The sequence below is a fragment of the Lepisma saccharinum genome, chromosome 1 (assembly GCF_977018435.1).
Source record: "Lepisma saccharinum chromosome 1, izLepSacc3.1, whole genome shotgun sequence".
Taxonomy (NCBI): Eukaryota; Metazoa; Arthropoda; class Insecta; order Zygentoma; family Lepismatidae; genus Lepisma; species Lepisma saccharinum.
The window spans coordinates 86,634,082-86,644,171 of record NC_139229.1 but is presented as its reverse complement, the minus strand read 5'-3'; positions in this window follow the sequence as shown (position 1 = coordinate 86,644,171).

Here is a 10,090-nt window from a genome sequence, read left to right as displayed (position 1 = left end):
GAGACGTACTACGACATATTACGTCCACATTATAGCCACAACATCTCGCTTCTCTACACGGACACGGACAGCTTGGTGTACCACGTCCACTCAGCCGATGCATACAGGGATATAGTCACGGCACCAGCTTTGGTTAACCTCTTCGACACCTCGGGCTATCCCCAGCCGAACCAGTACGGCATCCTGCCCCGAAACAAAAAAGTACCTGGCAAACTCAAAGACGAGAAGGACGGTGATGTAATTCTCGAGTTTGCAGGTCTTCGCGCCAAGGCCTATGCCATCAAAGCCGAGGGCAGCGTTACCAAGAAGGCCAAGGGTGTCGGCAGACAGGTGGTTCGGGAGCATCTCACATTCGAGGACTTTGTCGATTGCCTCAAGACCAGGTCGTCGGTTCTAAGAGCAGAACAGCGCATCCAGAGCGTCGACCATGTGTTGACCACAAACAAAGTTAGAAAAATTGCGCTGGATCCCAACGACGATAAGAGGCGCGTCCTCGAGTGTGGTATTCACACATTGCCGTGGGGGCACTATCGCTTAGCAGAAAGCAAAACCTGCAACATATGCCCATCTTCAACAGAAGATTCATAAAAACAAAACAAAAACAAAAAAAAAAACACTTTGACTGTCATTACAAAAAAAAAAACACTGACTGTTATTACAAAAAAAAAAAACATTGACTGTTATTACAAAAAACTTTGACCGTATTCTTAAATAACCAGCATGCCTATGAATTTGTTCGGTTTCAAAAAACAGATCATTATGGAAACCATACCAGATCATGAAGTCTTACCTTCCGTGTTACCTAAACTCAACGGTCTGTTGATCATTCACCTCAACAGCATTTGGACGAAATTGGATGACGATGTGGGCAAGATGTTTTATGTTTTTAATAACAATTTACATTTCTACGAAATTCCGATCGACGGGAAACTTCAAATCACCGTGAATCCGGAAAACGCAGGCGAAATCAAAATTTCTACCGGCAAGAACATTTTTCGAATCAAGCACGACAAGATGCTTTCTAACATTACGTACGATGTTTCCGCAGGAGATTATCTTTACATGGAACTCCTCGGAGATTACGACAAACTCGTTCCTCTCTTCGTAGAATTACGAATCGTCTATCCTATTATAAATAACCGTTAACCAAAAATGCCTAACGACATTTTCGGCAACACCAAGCGTGTAGACCACGCAGAAGAGATTCTCATGTTGGACATTCGAGTTAAGAAGTTGAGGACCGATTTGATTGCTTTGCAGGAAACCTTAAACAAAAGTTTAGAGTCGGAAATCGCTACGCTCCAAACGCAATGTCTCGACCCCATTCTGAAAATCGATTCCGAACTGAAGACGCTGATAAAAAATTATGTCGACGTGCCTTCTTACGACAACGTTCAAAATATACAGTTGAGCGTGGATTCGCTTCAAAATGATTTGGCCAAATTACAGCAATTTCAATCGAAAAATGAAGATTTGGAAAAATTGAAACTCGAAATCGAAGAACGAACTTCCGCAATAGAAAAGAATTTCTCCGAACTTCAAACCGTCGTGAACGATATAGACGCAGAACGCTTGCATGTCGTCGTTTCCAAATTACAAGAAGAATTCACCGGCACGTTGGAAGAAATTAAATCCAAGTTGCAGACTTTGGAAGATACTATGACGAACCTACCATCGTCGGACGAACTGCAGGTCATCGGTAAAAGCGTCGCGAACATAAAAATTCAATTGGAGGCCTATCAAGATTTCGAACACATTCAAACCACCATCGCTACGCTTCAGGCGTCCTTGGAATTGATCAACGAAGAAATTAAAAATATTCACGCCGAAGCGAGCGCGCTGACGAGCATTCAAGACACGTTGAGCACGGTTCAGCAGAAGATCGAATATTTAGAAAATTTGAACGTCGAAACGAATCTCGCTCATTTTCATCACGTACTGGACAACATACAGGGTGACTTGGAATCGTTACGGACGAGCGTGCCTTCGAGCGAAGATTTGGAAAAATTGAAAACGGCGGTGACGGCACTATCCGAATCGAGCGACATCAAAAGTTCATTGAGCGATCTCGAGAGTAAAGTGGCCAATCTCCCCACCTCCAAAGAATTGCACGCTTTGAAAAGAAACATATCTCGAATGCTGAAACGACTGGAAACGGAAACGGCGAACGTGGAAGAGATTCGAGACGAAATCAGTTCGCTGGTGTCGACGCTGCCCACTTCGCAGAGCGTAGCCGACCTTCACACGCAGTTTACAGAGATGCGAAGCATCGTGAACGATCTTACCGAGAAGAGCTCGAAATTGAATCAAGTCGAGAACCTTCAGAACATCGTCGTCAACATCAGAGATCAAGTTGGAGTGCTGGAATCCACGCAGGAATCGACGCTGACCTCTTTCGGTGCCAAGTTGCAAGAACTCAACGAAAACTACAAGCAGTTGAACGTGGAAGTGAAAATCAAACCGTCGTTTTCTGCCGTAACGGATACCATAGTCGAGCATCTGCTGCCCATCGAAAATAAACTCGGACAAGTTCACAGTAATCTGCTCGGCGTCGACACTAAATTCGCTAAACTGCATTCTCTGCAAGCCATCGAAATCAACAGCGTACCCAATCAACAGAGAATCTCCACGTTCGTCGAAGGTAACAAACTGTACATGTTGCATCCTTATCATCCGTACTACAAGTTTCTCCTCGATGGCACGATTCAGATAAACGAATTTTCGTACTGGTCTCACGGTAGAAAAGCTAGCGTTCCTACCATGACTTTAATATCGAATCGTGGTGTCCAGAAAGCAGGAAACATTCCTCTGGCACGTTGGAACGAAACGCGCAACATATATGAAATACACGAAGACGAAGATCTCACCGTTTTCGACGTGAGTGCCGGCGATAAGCTGATCATTCAAAACACGAGCGAAGTGCCACCCTCTTTGAATCCCATCACGCTTGTGCTTCTCTTGAAACGTAATCTCTAAAAAAATGTCTAGGCAAGCCATCGTCGAAGAATTGCATAAACCTGCACGCCGCAACTACGAACGTTTGGCAGTGGTAACCAAGGGCATCGACGACCTCTGGCAAAGTGACCTCGTGGAGATGAGTAGCGGCAATTTGAAAAACGTGCATAAATTGAACAAGGGCAACAAGTACCTTCTCACCGTCATAGACACGTTTTCGAAATTCGCATGGGCTCTACCTTTGAAGGCGAAAACGGGAACGTGCGTCACGGAAGCATTCAAGACAATTTTTCGCGAAATCGGCGGCAGACGACCACGGTTTCTGCAAACGGACAACGGTAAAAAATTTTACAACGCCGTATTCCAAAAATTTATTCAAAAACACAAGATTCGACATTATTCGAGCTTCAGTCACATCAAAGCCAGCATCGTGGAAAGATTCAATCGAACCTTGAAAACACACATGTGGAAACGATTCACGCTTCGGGGAAATTACAAATGGGTTGACATCCTGCCGGAACTCGTCGACACCTATAATCACACGGTACACAGAACGATAGGCATGAAGCCAGCTGACGTTACGAAATCTGACGAGCAGCGTTTAATTTCTACAGTTTACTGTCCAAAGTACACACCCACGACAAAAAAAGCTAAATACAAAATTGGAGACCAGGTGAGGATCAGCAAATTCAAACGCACCTTCGAGAAGGGATTCACAAAAAATTGGAGCACGGAACTTTTTACGGTGGTTCGAGTTCTACCCGGAAACCGACACACGTATATAATAAAAGATAGTAGCGGCGAGATTTTGAAAGGAAGATTTTACGAAGAGGAACTCTCTAAAACGAAACACCCCGACACGTACCTCATCGAGAAAATATTGCGTAGGAAAGGTGACAAACTGTTTGTCAAATGGCTGGGACTTCCGGAAAAGAGTTGGTTCGACGCGAACGAAGTGATCTTGTAAGTACGTGGAACGTGGTGAAGCGTCTACCGGATCCGGAAAGTCAAACGAAGAAAAAGAACGGTGAGTTGCTTCCCGACAGCATCCGCTGTCTGATCGTAGGTCCTTCGGGGTGTGGGAAAACGACACTGCTCGTGGACAATTTTCTCCTCGCACCGAATTGGTTAAATTGGAAGAACAGGCACCTGTACGTGTTCTCGAAAAGTTTGGAGCAATCCAAATACCAGCAACTGATGAAACTGTACGATGGTCTGGACATTGCAACGTTCGCCTCGGAAATAAAACCACTCGACGATTGTTGTGAAAATTCAGTTGTTGTGTTCGACGACGCCATCCTGGAAAATCAAAATGAAATTCGCAACTTTTTCACGCAAGGTCGTCACAAAGGAATGGATTGCTTCTACCTAGCTCAAACGTTTTCCAAAATTCCAAAACAGTTAGTACGCGACAACGCTAATTTCATAGGTTTGTTTCGTCAAGATCACACCAACCTCAAGCATGCGTACGATGACTACGTAGGCGGAGACATGAACTACAATCAATTTTCGGAAGGCTGCTCTACTTGCTGGAACGGTGACGATTTCGGATTCGCTACGATCGACATGACGAGGAAACCCAACGATGGAAAATACAGAAACAAAATCAACGACTTTCTAAACGTTGCAACGTTCTGAGAAACGACGTGTATAAATAACGTCATGACGAAACGGAAAATCGAAGACGAAAATCTCAAGCTTCGCGATTACCTCGCGAAACGCTTCAAAGGTTGGAAATCCGAGAATCGCGGATTCTACGAAGAGAAGAAACGTCAGGATCAACCCGTGATCGATGCCATCAGCAGTCTAGGTAAAGAAATTAAAAGTGTCACGGAACAAAATAAAAATTTGATTAATGAACTCGTACCGCTCGCAGCTAAAAGTTACGCCGTACCCACGCCCATTTCAAGCATTCCTTCGACGCCGTTCGAACTGAAGGATGCACCTGCACGACGTCGAGCCATTGGTAGCACGTCGTCTTCGGATAAAATCGAGTTGGGACCTTTGGCACGAGACTACCTGAGCACGGGGAAATTCGACAAGGATGAAGTGTTCGGATTGTATCCGAGCATGGAAACCAGCGAAGGCGGCGGTGTGGTGTGGAAGATTGGGAAATCGAAGGTGACCTTCGAAGGCAACGACATTAAAGTCAATTTAGGCGACAAGGATAGTTGGAACAGGTATCCGGGTACGGTGGGACTGTGGGAACTCGTCGCCAAAAAGCAGCCGAAAGATTACACCGACGAAGATTACCAGAGTTACAAGGAAATTCTGATCATGACGGATGCCTTGTACCAGAACAACGACGCCTCGCAGAATAGGGTGAAATCGAGCAGCGGCGAGAAGTATAGGAATCTCATCAAACCGATTTGGAACCAGGTCAAAACAGGCAGCGGCGTCAAACGCTACAACACGTTACCCAAAGAATTCGTTTGGGTGGACGACGTAAGGAAGCTCGTGGACCGATTGTTGGTGATAGCCGGCGAAGAGAATGCAGGCAACCGTAATTTCTACAACGAGAAGGTTGGCATCGTGGACATGATCAGCACGAAACTTTCCAACTTCATCGTGAACGACGACAAGGGCATAGGTTACCTGATCAAAATCATCAACACGCTGCTTCCGAAATTCTGGAACGTGGCCGAAGGAAAGGGACTCGTGAACGACATCATCAACAAGTTACCTTTCGAGATGCATCTACCTGGCTACCAGTACTGCGGACCGGGTACCAAACTCGAGAAAAGATTGGAGAGAGGAGACAAGGGTGTGAATCCGTTGGACGCGGCATGCAAAGATCACGACATTGCTTACAACACCACGCAGACGGATCTGGACGCACGTCACGAAGCAGACAGAAAGTTAGAGCACGCAGCTTTCGAAAGGTTCGTGAGCAGAGACGCATCGCTGGGTGAACGGGTCGCCGCACTGGGTACCACCATCGCCATGAACACGAAACAAAAATTGGGCTGGGGTATATAAATAACATAGAGTAAAAAATAATAATAATAACAACATGTCTCGCATAACTAATTTGCCGCACGAGCTACTATCTAAAATATTCAAAAAGGTAGTTAACGGAGATGTTAATAAACTTGTGATCATAGCAAGAACAACGCCGGAATTTCGCATCCCTTGTGAAATGGTTCTCAAGGACCATCTTCGGGAGATCAGCGGCCTGAGGTGTGGTGATCTCTACATTCTGCTTTCGGCTGCAGGGGAAAAATTGGACGAGAGGTTGGATGAACTGGAGGAGGCAAGGCAGGGAAGAAGACGGTACACAGTAGATTGGTACAAGTCTAAGCAGGAGGAGAAAGATATCATTACGCACATCATCGCGTTTTCCAAAGCACGGACTTTCTTCCTCTGTTAAAAAAATAATAATATATATACGTGTCAAAAAAACTTGATATATAAATAAATAATCTTCGGTATATATAAATAACACACATCGTGAAAAAAACAATTAAATTTCTCTAACACTCTGAAATTTTTTTTGATATGACGACTGAAAAAATAAGTGATCTCCAAGCATTAAAACAAATGCTAAATTTGTCAGTTGAGTATGTAAAAATTCAGGAATTGGAAGTCGACAAACCTTACACGATAACTTCCGGTTCAATCGTTTCTACCCAGTATGGTCCCAAGGTACGCCTGTTGCTCAACGCACAATACAGTCTATTTTTACCAGATCGATACGCTAACATGTTATCCGACGAGAAGCTATCTATTTTAATCGAGAACAAAACTCGAATCGTGTACAAGGGGACAAAGGAACTTCTTGGCAAGAAAACAAAGCACGTAATAGAATTTGTGTAACGACTGCGAGGCCTTGAAAATATATAAATAACATACCGTAAAAAAACTACACAAGAAAAAATCTCAGAATATATATATAAATAACATACCGTGAAAATAACACATAGAGCATCAACATGAAGCCCAAGGGTGTCGTGTACCAGATACCATACTCCAATCTAAAAAATCTAGGTACCCTCGATGGGTTACTCACCAAGAAACAACGCGAGAAGAAACGTTCTTGCTTGTCGAAAGGACACGGAATGAAATTGCTGCTCAGCACACCTCAATTGAAAAGATTGCAGCGTTCGCGGAAACAGCAAAAGATCGGAGGTTTCATATTTAGCATCCCGGCCATCCTGGCAGCATTGGGGGCCGTTGGGAGTTTGGCCGGCGGAAGTGCCGCCATCGCGAAAACCGTCATCGACTCGAAGAAAAACAAGGCGGAATTGGAAGAACAGAAACGTCACAACCTGGCCATGGAGAAGAAAAAGGGGAAGGGCGTGATGAAAAAGTTTAAAAAAAGAAACAGAAGCACTCACCAACCGAGACATTGAATCTCTGATCGAACCGTTACGAATCAAACACTTCAGAGGAGTTTTCATGTCCGACTCGTTACCTTCAAGCGTCAAAAAAAGAGAATGTGGAGTAGTCAACTTGGACGGCCAAGAAAATCCAGGCACGCATTGGATATGTTACCACAAAAACGATGACAATAACAAAGCATTCGTTTTCGATTCTTTCGGAGGTGTTCCACCTACAAATTTAGTCCATTATCTGAAAACGAACAAAACCTCTATATACTACAACGACGAACGCATTCAAAATTTCGGAGACGTGAACTGCGGTCATCTCTGCCTCTCCGTGCTCGCGTTTCTCTCTAAAATAAATAACCCTACGATCGAGGATTTCCAGAAAGCATTGTGGAACCTCAAACAGCATCACTAGGATGGGCGTGTTCCATCTCACGAGCGAATCTTCGATCTTGAAACTCACGCTGCACGACGACATCGTCTATCCTAAATCCGTGGCTCTGCGTGCATTCTACAGCATGTACCTCATACCCAATGTTACGCAGCACAACAACAAAATTAGCGTCGGAAGCGAACACATCGTCGTCACGCCAGGACAATACAATCTTTCCACTTTGCAAGCTCAGTTACCCAAAGGCACATACCTTTCTCAAAATTCGGTCACGCACAGAGTGGAAATCCTATCCGCGACGGAGACCGTGGACCTGGGCACCATGGGAGAACTTTTAGGTTTCGAGAACGACACCAAACTCGAAGCTGGCATCAAGCACGTAGCAACCAACATTCCTAAATTCTTGGCCATAGAGACTCTGAACGTACACTGTAACGTGGCCGAAGGTATGATCACGAAATCTTCGGACGGATTGTTAGGAAGTCACAAGCAGACGGGAATCATAGCCACTTTCAAACCAAGTTCCGAGTTCATGGAACCGATCATCTACACGCCCTCTTCGCCGATCTATTTTCCAGTATGTCGCAACCGCATAGACGACATAGAGTTGGTGGTGACGAACGAGAAAGGAGACGTGGTGGATTTTGCAGGTGCCACTACGACGGCCATCGTGGAGATCAACGTATAATAAATAACCATACATGTAAAATGGAGCAAATCGAAAGTTACGAATTGCAATCTTTCCCTCCCAACCGTCGCACGTTCGCCAATCTGAACGAAGCGAACAGGGAGATCGAATACGACGTGGACGTAGGCGACGGGTTCATTCATCCTCACAGAGCGGACCTCTACCTTCAATTCGACGTGGTGAAGAAGGAAAGCGGAGACGCGTTTCCCGCAGCAGCAAACTTGATACTCGTGGACAACTTCGTGCCTCACCTGTTCTCGCAGGTGGAGGTGAGGAAACACAACACCGTCATCGACAGAATAGATTATCCAGGCATCACGTCGACGGCAGTGGGAACGTTGAAATTATCCAAAACGGACGCAGCGTACTACCAGGCCGGGGGATTCGAAGCCGGGACCAAAATATCGACGAGAAGTCACACGGTGCTCTTTCCCATGCGTCTGCTGCCGGGTTTCTTCTCGGACTACAAGGAGATCATGTGGAAGGGAGGACTGAGGATCACGTTTCGAAGAGCAGCCAACGACAACGACGCACTAATGCGATACGCTACTTTGGGTCCGGACGGCACCACGCCGATAGCCAACACTTTACCCGAAGCAGCCAAGTGCGTCATCCGGAGCATGGAATTGAGAATGCCGGTGGTGGAATACGAGACGAGCTACGCCCTCAAGTACAAAGCAGAGATCTTGAAAAATCCGCAGGTGCCGATTCACTTTCACGGTTACCAGTGCGTGCAGAAGATGGCGTCGGGAAGTCACATGGAATTCGACGTGACGACGCAGTTTAACAACATACAGTTCGACATGCCAGATTTCGTCGTAGTGCTCTTTCAGACCGGGAGGGACAAGAATCAGGAAAAAGATTCCAGCAAGTTCGACGACTGCAAGATCAAGAACATTTATCTCAAGAATGGACGCAACGAAGTGTTCCCGCGCGAGAATTACAACCTCGACATGACAAAAAACGATTACCTCAAACTTTACGAAGCGTTCTCGGCTTACAAACGCGTGACCGAGGGAAGCGTGGACATGTACTACACGCCCAGCGAGTTCAAAGCACGGAGACCCATGACCGTCATCAACACATCTAAGAGAAAGAAGGTTGTGGTCAACGATCGAACCAACATCAAGGTCGTCTGCGAGTTCCACGATGCCTTGCCCGAGGATACCCTATGCAGTGTCATCCTGATTGCAGAGAAGTCCTTCGCCTACGACGTGAAGAACGAGAGGGTCACAGAGCAGTTTTAACAAGTTTTTTAACATCTTTTCTCGCACAATAAGAAATTTTCTGCACTAGCACAATCAGTTACAATGGCACAATACAAATTTCACTAGTTCAGATCAGTTACAAATGTCAATTTCATTAGTTATCAGTTACAATATCTTTTTTGCACTATAGCACGAGACAATCAGAAAATTTGCACAAAAAAAATTTGTTGTTGTTTTTTTTACACATGAAAATTAACAATAAAATTTCTTTTTTTATCGTTTCAGATGCTGTCGAAACATCAAAAACACATACACACACACTAGAAAAAAAAGCATGCAACTTTATTTGTAACACGCACATATTCTCAATCTTCATCAAGAAAATATTATAATAAACATAATTATTTTTATCTATATCTCACAATAAAACTCTATATCCAAAAATATCACAACATCAAATAACACTAGAGTCGTTAGTACACGTTGCATGCATTACGGAGGTTCTCTGTAGGGTTTCATG